Consider the following 8,922-nt stretch of genomic DNA (forward strand, 5'->3'; position numbering starts at 1 on the left):
GGGCTAGGTAATTGTCATCCACTCAAAATCATTATTTTTATTTCTAGGGGAAAAGTAAAGCATAAATTTAGGATAAGTAGCATAAAATGTGAAGTGCACCCACATGACATTAGCGAATAATGAGAAACACAGACTGCTGCTCCATGGCCTCTGCTGACTGGAACTGAAAGCATTTTCTTGCTACCAGTTGTCTCTTTGATATAATTGCTTGTCAGTCTCCTTGAGGGATTTGTGATTATGTTCTTTACACTGGAGTGGACACTGGGGATGTGGGCATCCCTCCTCGAGCCTGAAATGGCTGTCTGTAATGATTATGCACATTCACTTTTGAGTGAATAGTTCCTCATTTCCTCTATGACTCCTTTAGACTCTAATTCTTCCATTTTCCTCCAGCTCCCCTTCTGTTAGTCTGCATCTCTCTATTAAGCAGTCATTGTTGTGTTTTATAAAAATAAAGAGAGAAGGGAATGTTTGGTGGATGTGTAGTCAGGTGTGGGGTAAGTGGATACCTCCACGGGGCCATGCTGAGACATCCCTTCCCCCTCAGGTCCAGCCCTGACAGTATAGTATACAATAGAGTTTATTGGGGCATGAGGAGGGGACTTGAGAGGTTAGCAGAGACAGAGAAAGGCAGAGAGAGGGAGAGAGTAGAGGTGACCATGAGCACATGGAGAGAAACAGGGCGGGGAAGGAGGGAATGCAGAGAGAAGGAGAGCTGGAGAGGACAGAGAGCAAGAAGGCAAGAGAGAATAGAGAGAGATAGAGAGAGGGGATAAGGGGCAAGCAGCTCCTTTTATAGTGAGTCAGGCACACCTGGCTGTTGCCAGGTAACTGTGGGGCGGAGCCTAGACAAAATGCTAACAGTCATGGCTGGGAGCCATCAGTATCTTCTTTATCAAGTTCTTTTCCCCTTTTCTTTTCTGCTTCTCTTATTCCCAATCTACTTTCCAGCATACTGTTTGTTCAGAAATGTCTTTCACTCTTTTATTTATATTCCAATTTTTGTTTATTCCCTCATTCTTTTTATGGTTTCTTTTTTCTCTCATGATAACATTTTTGTTCTATATTTTTAAGGTTCAGTTTTTGATAATTCTCCTTATTTAATTACTGATTTTACCTTTACTTTAATATGTAATGGGAGACTTGCAAATATTTAAGGATTTAATTTTACTGATTAAATAATAGCCAGTTTGCTCAAAATTCTATAGACCAACAATTCATTAACTAAATGTAAATAATATTATTACAAAAGGCATTACATCATCAGCATGGGGCTGTGTTTCAAGTTCAGACTTTTTTTCTATAGAAAAGCTATTGAGAAGATAAGATGAATTCATAATGGTAAGATTAACAAAAACCATAAAGAAGGTACAGATAGATAGATAAATGATTAATAATGTGTCTTTACTGTAAACATATTTGGTACTTGGATAAGTGATCAGACAACAAATTGAACATTTTGTTTCCTGATAAAGGGATTAGGAAATGGAGTTGATTATACCTTTATATATGAAGCGCTGAGTACACCGGTCTCTTGATTTATTTATTTGGTATTTTCTGACACTACAACAGCTCATTCTTTGGAAATTCCTTAGTTTATTTTTGTATCTTGAAGATGTGAGTTAACTTTTATTTGGTAGAAATAATAAAATGACTGTGTAAAAACAGCTGTGATAGTTTGATAGTTCTATTAACAGTTCTATGTTACAACTGGACAATTTAAAGCACTCTAGAAATAATGATGGTATTTGATCAATATTTTCCCATGCCATCAAAATTCCAATGGCAAGCTTTAATGTGATATTTCAGTCAGACATGATGGCGATGAGTATCTGCTAACATATATAGTTGCAACTTGACCCAGATTCTTCGCTAATGATTATTTGAAAACAAAAATCTAGAATTATCCATTCAGACCCACAATGAAGGGAGAGAACAGGATTCACTGAGAAAGGTTCACATGTTGTCAGAAACTTTTAGTAGACATCTCTCAGAAAACCATTCTGGAAACATGCTACCTAGAGTAAGAGAGACAGAAATATAAAGCATTCAAGGGAATACATAACTTCACATAGAATAATATAGCCTTTGTAATAAACTAAAACTTTAGTCAAAACAACTGGTATATTCTGTAAAATGAAATAATGTTAGATGGAGCTAAATCATTTAGAGATTTGTTTTAAAAGTCGAGGAATATGAATACATCTTTTGGTTCTATAATTTCTACTCAAATTCCATTTCTTTTGCATTTGTCATCAGTAAAACCATCTAGTATAAAATCTATCAGGCACATGTTACTTGGATGACACTGTTTATGTTATGAGAGCCTCTTCCTACCTATTTGGTAGATTGATCACTGCTTCAATGTGACACTGTTCACAATGTTTTATGCTTCATTACTGGACCTAAGGGTTTTTTGTCTTTTGTCTAATTTGTAGATGTAACCATATGATTAGGATTATTATAATATAGTAGTTTCCCTCAGATTGAAACACCCTAATCTAGAACAAAAAGGCTTTGAGACGCAAGAGGTACACAAAGGGTCATATTTCTGGAAAAATGAAGGTTTTGAAGAGTATGAAGGTCCCTCTCCAACTTTATAAAATGATTTTTAAAAACATTCGTGGAGAAGGACACAGCAATACAGCTGCAGAGAAGGGATTTCCCAGGCTGCCTGAAAGTTGTGCAGGGACCTAAAGGGTTAAAGATTTCACAAATAGTTCACCTTGCCAAGGTAGATGTTTGGTGATGCAGCTGATATTTTGAGTTATCATTGTCCCTGAAAGCAATTCCTCATCTGCACACCTATTAGTATCTCCAGTGAAACACATGAGTTCCTCAAGTTGGACTTTGGTGAAATCATTATTTTGTTCTGTCATGGGTTCCTTTCTGGGGTAAACAGACTTGCATATGTGGATTGCATTTCCTGGGACAGTTTTACACAATTTCTTTTCCTAATACTTCAAAATTAACAAGTAGACAAGAAAGAAATATAATCATACCATGAATATAGAGTTTGAATGTGTTTCCTGTTGATAATTTGTAAATAAAATGAGTGGTCCAGTTACTGAAAGCTTTAGGTGATCCTCATAAAGTTTGAAAAATATAGACCAGCTGATCTTAGCAGTATGTGAGTGACTTTGGATACATATTTGTGTTAGAGGTGTAACCAAGTTGAATCCTCCTCCTCCCCCTCCTTCCCCTTCCCCCCCCCTCCTCCTCCTCCTCCTTCTTGTTCAGCAAACTCTTGCCCCACACCAGAGGCCAACATGAAAACTCACATGTGGCTCAGCAGAGGGCCAATATGTATGTGGGATAACAAGTTGGTATTAATAGTAAAAACATGCAAAAACCAACTGTCTTAGGGTGTCTATTCCTGCACAAAACATCATGACCAAGAAGCAAGTTGGGTAGGAAAGGGTTTATTCATCTTACTGTTCCACATTGCTGTTTATCACCAAAGGATGCAGGACTGGAAACTCAAGCAGGGCAGGAAGCAGGAGCTGGTGCAGAGGTCATGGAGAGATGTTACTGGCTTGTTTCCCCTGGCTTGCTCAGCTTGCTTTCTTATAGAACCCAAGACTACCAGCACAGAGATGGCACCACCCACAAGGGGTTCTCCCTCCTTGATCACTAATTGAGAAAATGCCTTACAGCTGGATCTCATGGAGGCATTTCCTCAACTGAAGCTCCTTTCTCTGTGATAAATCCAGCTTGTGTCAAGTTGACACACAAAACCAGCCAGCACAACAATCAACTAAAAACCATACACACGCAAAACCCGTAAACCATGAGTAATCTACACCATATCATTGGCAAACCTGTACTTTTCCTTCCTTCCTTTCTACACCTAACATTACTGAAGACACACACACACACACACACACACACACACACACACACAGAGAGAGAGAGAGAGAGAGAGAGAGAGAGAGAGAGAGAGAGAGAGAGAGAGAAAGCAATCACTTAAATAACAGTGGATGTTTTAACAGACAATGGACAAGTAGCATGAGTGTTAGACAAAAATATTCACAAGGAAGGTAATACTCTAAGTTTAATAATTTCAAGAATGTTCGACCCCAGATTTGAAACACAGAGGTGGCAAATGGTTAAGTGGAGCTGAAAGGAGTGTCCCCTGAAGCAGCCATTTTAAAAGGAACAGTGACCTTCACTAATAAATGACCTGAAGAAAATACCCTGACATTTTCCCCTCCTCCCTCTTTATTTTCTCCTGTGTGGCTTTCTATTAGCACTCCGGACTGCAAGCAAGAGGTCAAGGCACCATATTACCCAGCATAGAACAATTCAGAATGGCAAAGACATACACTGGTGTAAAGAATAAGTGGTTAGTGGATCTGAGCACACAGGAATACTCTATTTTTGTTATATTATCACAGAAAGGGAATTAAAGACTGAGCAAAGAATTTCAGATAAAGGAAATTAAGGTTTTGAATCACCAGTCAACTAAAAATTATATCTGGACTTAATAGAATTTTTTATTGGAAAGGCTCAATAGAATTGTAGTTTGCTGAATGTCGTTTTTAGCTTCAGAGAAAGAAGGAGTTGGATTTGGGAATAAATGAAAGCATAAGACAAATTGGGGAATCCAGTTTTCCACTTAGAACATGAAAAGTTACTCTGGAGGTGTTAAGGATGTTGCAGAGAACGTGTGCTCGTAGTAAAAGTGAATCACTGTCACTGGGGCACTGGCCTTGACTCTTGACTTTGTAATTTAATAGCTGGAATTAATTAAATTCAGTTGGCTTTTAGACGTTTGAGATGTAATATCACTAAGTGTCTTATCATTTATACTTTAATATTGTTTTAAATATGTGAAGTAAATTATAAAATGAGGGGAAAAAATCAAGTTTCTGTATGCAATCAAAGCTGGACAGAGTTTAACTGAGTAACTTGACTAGCCTTGTAGTACTTATTTGTTTTGACTTTTATTCTTTTACTGATTGATTGATGGATGGATGAATGGATGGATGGATTATCAGTTTTTCTTTTGTGAGACAGGGATTTTCTCTGTAACCCAGGCTGGTGAGGAACTTACTATATACCTCAGGCTGGGCTTTGGCCTCCTGAGTGTTCAGAGGTTTGAGCCACCACACAAGATTTTTCCTTTGTAGTTCTAAAGAGGTTTAACTTTTAGGTTTGAAAAGGGACAATGAATTACTTTTTTCAAGATGGTTACCCAAGTGTCAAGGTGAGTTTTGTTCTAGAATTCTGCCTTAGTGAAATTTTCTCTCACCCTAGGGCATCTTTTCCTAGGATCACTGAAGTTTTTAACATTGAGGTGGAAAACATTAACAGTACTGACAGGATTCTTGTGGGCCAAGGCTGGGGGGCTGGCAATCATTGTTTACAGTAGAGAAATAGCTAATGGCCATGGGTGTGAGTCTTTTGAAGTAAAATTATTCAGAAAAATGGAAGACAACTATTGTATAGTAATTTCTTTCCAGTTAAAACATTCCTTCCAAAGGGGAAGGGATGGGAAATGAGGTAAAACCTTTTCTAGAAACTAGTAAAATTGCATACTCTCAAAGGTCTCTTTCCAGCTTTCTAGATGGATTAATGAAGTGGTAAAACAAGAGAATTATAAGTATCCACACTTTGGTCTTCCTTCTTCTTGAGCTTCATATGATATGTGAGTTGAATCTTGGGTATTCCGTGCTTTTGGGCTAATATTCACTTATCAGTGAATACATATCATGTGACTTCTTTTGTGATAGGGTTACCTCACCAAGGATGATATCCTCCAGATGCATCCATTTGCCTAAGAATTTCATGAATTCATTGTTTTTAATTGCTGAGTAGTACTCCATTGTGTAAATGTACCACATTTTGTGTATCCTTTCCTCTGTTGAGGGGCATCTGGGTTCTTTCCAGCTCCTGGAGATTATAAATAAGGCTGCTATGAACATAGTGGAGCATGTGTCCTTATTACCAGTTGGAACATCTTCTGAGTATATGCCCAGGAGTGGTATTGCTGGATCTTCTGGTAGTACTATGTCCAATTTTCTGAGGCACCACCAAACTGATTTCTAGAGTGGTTGTTCCAGCTTGCAATCCCACCAGCAATGGAGGAGTGTTCCTCTTTCTCCATATCCTAGCTAGCATCTGCTGTCATCTGAGTTTTTGAATGTAGCCATTCTGACTGGTGTGAGGTAGAATCACAGGGTTGTTTTGATTTGCATTTCCCTGATGACTAATGATGTTGAATCTTGAGGTGTTTCTCGGCCATTGGAGTTTCCTCAGTTGAGAATTCTGTTTAGTTCTGTTCCTCATTTTTTTTTAAACAGGGTTATTTGGTTCTCTGGAGTCTAACTTCTTGAGTTCTTTGTATATATTGGATATTAGACCTCTATTTAATGTAGGATTGGTAAAGATCTTTTCCCAGTCTGTTGGTTGCCATTTTTTCCTATTGACAGTGTCCTTTGCCTTACAGAAGCTTTGCAATTTTATGAGGTCCCACTTATCAATTCTTGATCTTAGACCAGAAGTCACTTGGGAACAAAATACTCACAGGAGGAAATATGGGGACCTATTTGTGTGGAGCAGAGACTGAAGGAAAAGCCATCAAGAGACTGCCCCACCTGGAGATCCATCCCATATACAGTTGCCAAATCCCAGATGCTATTGCAGATGCTGGGAAGTGCTTACTGACAGGAGGTTGATATGGCTGTCTCCTGAGAGGCTTTGCCAGAGCCTTACAAATACAGAGGCATATGGAATACACATGGAGGGACCCATGGCTCCAGATGCTTTTGTGGCATAGGATGGCCTTGTTGGACACCAGGGGGAGGAGCGGCCCTCAGTCCTATGGGAGTTTGATATCCCAGTGTAGGGGAATGCTGGAAAGCAGGAGTGGGTTGGTGGCTGGGGAAACACCCTCATAGAGGAGGGGGGAGGGGAGATGGTATAGGGGGTTTCTCGAGGGGAGACCTGGAAAGGGAGACCTTTGAAATGTAAGTAAGGAAAATATCCAATGAGAGAGAGAGAGAGAGAGAGAGAGAGAGAGAGAGAGAGAGAGAGAGAGAGAGAGAGAGAGAGAGAGAGACTCTTACCAACTGAGTTCCAGAGAAGAGACTAGAGATACCACCAAGTTGTATAGAGCACATTTTGGAAAGCTGCAGCTTTCATGACTTGTGACCTATGGATGGTGGAATTTTCAGTATCACATCTGTTTTCTTTAGTTCCTTTCCAGCTGTTTTGAGATATCCCTGTTTCTGCACGTAACCACTATCTATGTCCCTGTGAGCAACCCCAGCCACAACTCAGCAGTTCACTAAGGCGGACTTTCGTGCCCTCCTTACTTTGGTCTGTCGCACACTCCCTGTTTGGGTTAATAGATATCTGTTGCATCTCTCCAGGAAGAGTGGGCCTCACAGAGTTCATCTGTAGAAGGATGAGAGGGAAGCGTCCTGGAAAGATGCCCACTTTTCAGGCCGTTGTCTACTGATGTTTAAGAGACAGATGCTCGATCAAAGCTTTCATACTGTTATCAAAGCTATAGCTTCAAAATGAGTATTGGGTCGGTGAATAAACAATCAAACGGGTGTGGAAAATGACTCAAATGTCTTGTTTGTAACATGGCCTAGTTAAGCTTTTATAAACTGTCCTCAAAGCTGGCTAACATATTTATTAATGACCGAAGCTCCCACAATCTTTAATTTTTCTCTCTTCGGAACATGTCACCTTTTTCTGATACTATTGCGTCTGCATAGGTGATTTCTTATATTAATTAATTAATTAATTAATTAATCAATTAATTAATTTCGAGACAGGGTTTCTCTGTGTAGCCCTGGCTGTCCTGGAACTCACTCTGTAGACCAGGCTGGCCTCGAACTCAGAAATCCGCTTGCCTCTGCCTCCCAAGCGCTGGGATTAAAGGTGTGAGCCACTACTGCCCGGCCCTATTTTTGTTTTTTTGACTTGGATTAAGATTTGTTAGCGCTGAGCCTCTAGCACTTATCCATATCATACTTTGCCTGAGTTTCTGCTAACTCTTGCCACACAAGGCAGTAGACTACTTATCATTGGCTAAGTTTTTTTTTCTAAAATAAACACATTACTGACTGAATATTTGAACAGTATTAATTTTCATTTATCTTGACTTGATCTCTGATAAAATGTTTGAGAGTTATTTCAAATGCCTTACAGGATTTCACAACCCTTTTACTATGTGGGTTTTCCTACATTGCAATGCTAGGTTTTTGTCCTTATAAAATACAGGTTACATTTTAGCTGTTAAATTTTCTGTAAGAATTTCATACTGCTTGTTGATGAAGAAAAACTTTAGATAATGCAATAAGCCTTATGATTTAATTAGTCCTAGACTAAGTTTACCAATTATGGAAACCTGATTAAAAATCAACAAATGGACATTAATACATATATGGAGGTGGTTTCACAGTCTTTTAGGCTCTGTAAGTTTTGAGTACACGAAACATGGTTTAAATACTAGGAGCTTCCTGAGTTACACTAGTATAGGGTAATAACTAAGTACCTTGATTCTTTATATTATTTGCCAATCATTTGTATTTGATTATGATTGTTATTCACATATGAATAACAATCATAGAATATGTGTTTACATTTTGTGTTCTCACTCATGGTCACTATTATCTTCTAATATTGTACTAAATTTCTTCGTGTAGCTTGTTTATAAAAATACAGATAAACAGTTAAGAAACATAGAAAAACATTTTTCTGGAGCTAAAGAGTGAATGAATCCTGAACTTTTCAGTTGCTGGGCAACCTTTCTAATACTGAGTTATATTCCCAACCTCTGAATATTTTCTTTGTAAAAGTATTAAAAACAAAATGAAAATAATATTCTATTTACCTTTAAAGAAATGACCACCTATTATTATGACAGAGATAGTAGCTATAGCAGTTTCAGATAAAAGTATAATT

The sequence above is a fragment of the Mus caroli genome, unplaced genomic scaffold (genome assembly GCF_978045245.1).
Source record: "Mus caroli unplaced genomic scaffold, Mus_caroli_1 scaffold_12, whole genome shotgun sequence".
NCBI lineage: Eukaryota > Metazoa > Chordata > Mammalia > Rodentia > Muridae > Mus > Mus caroli.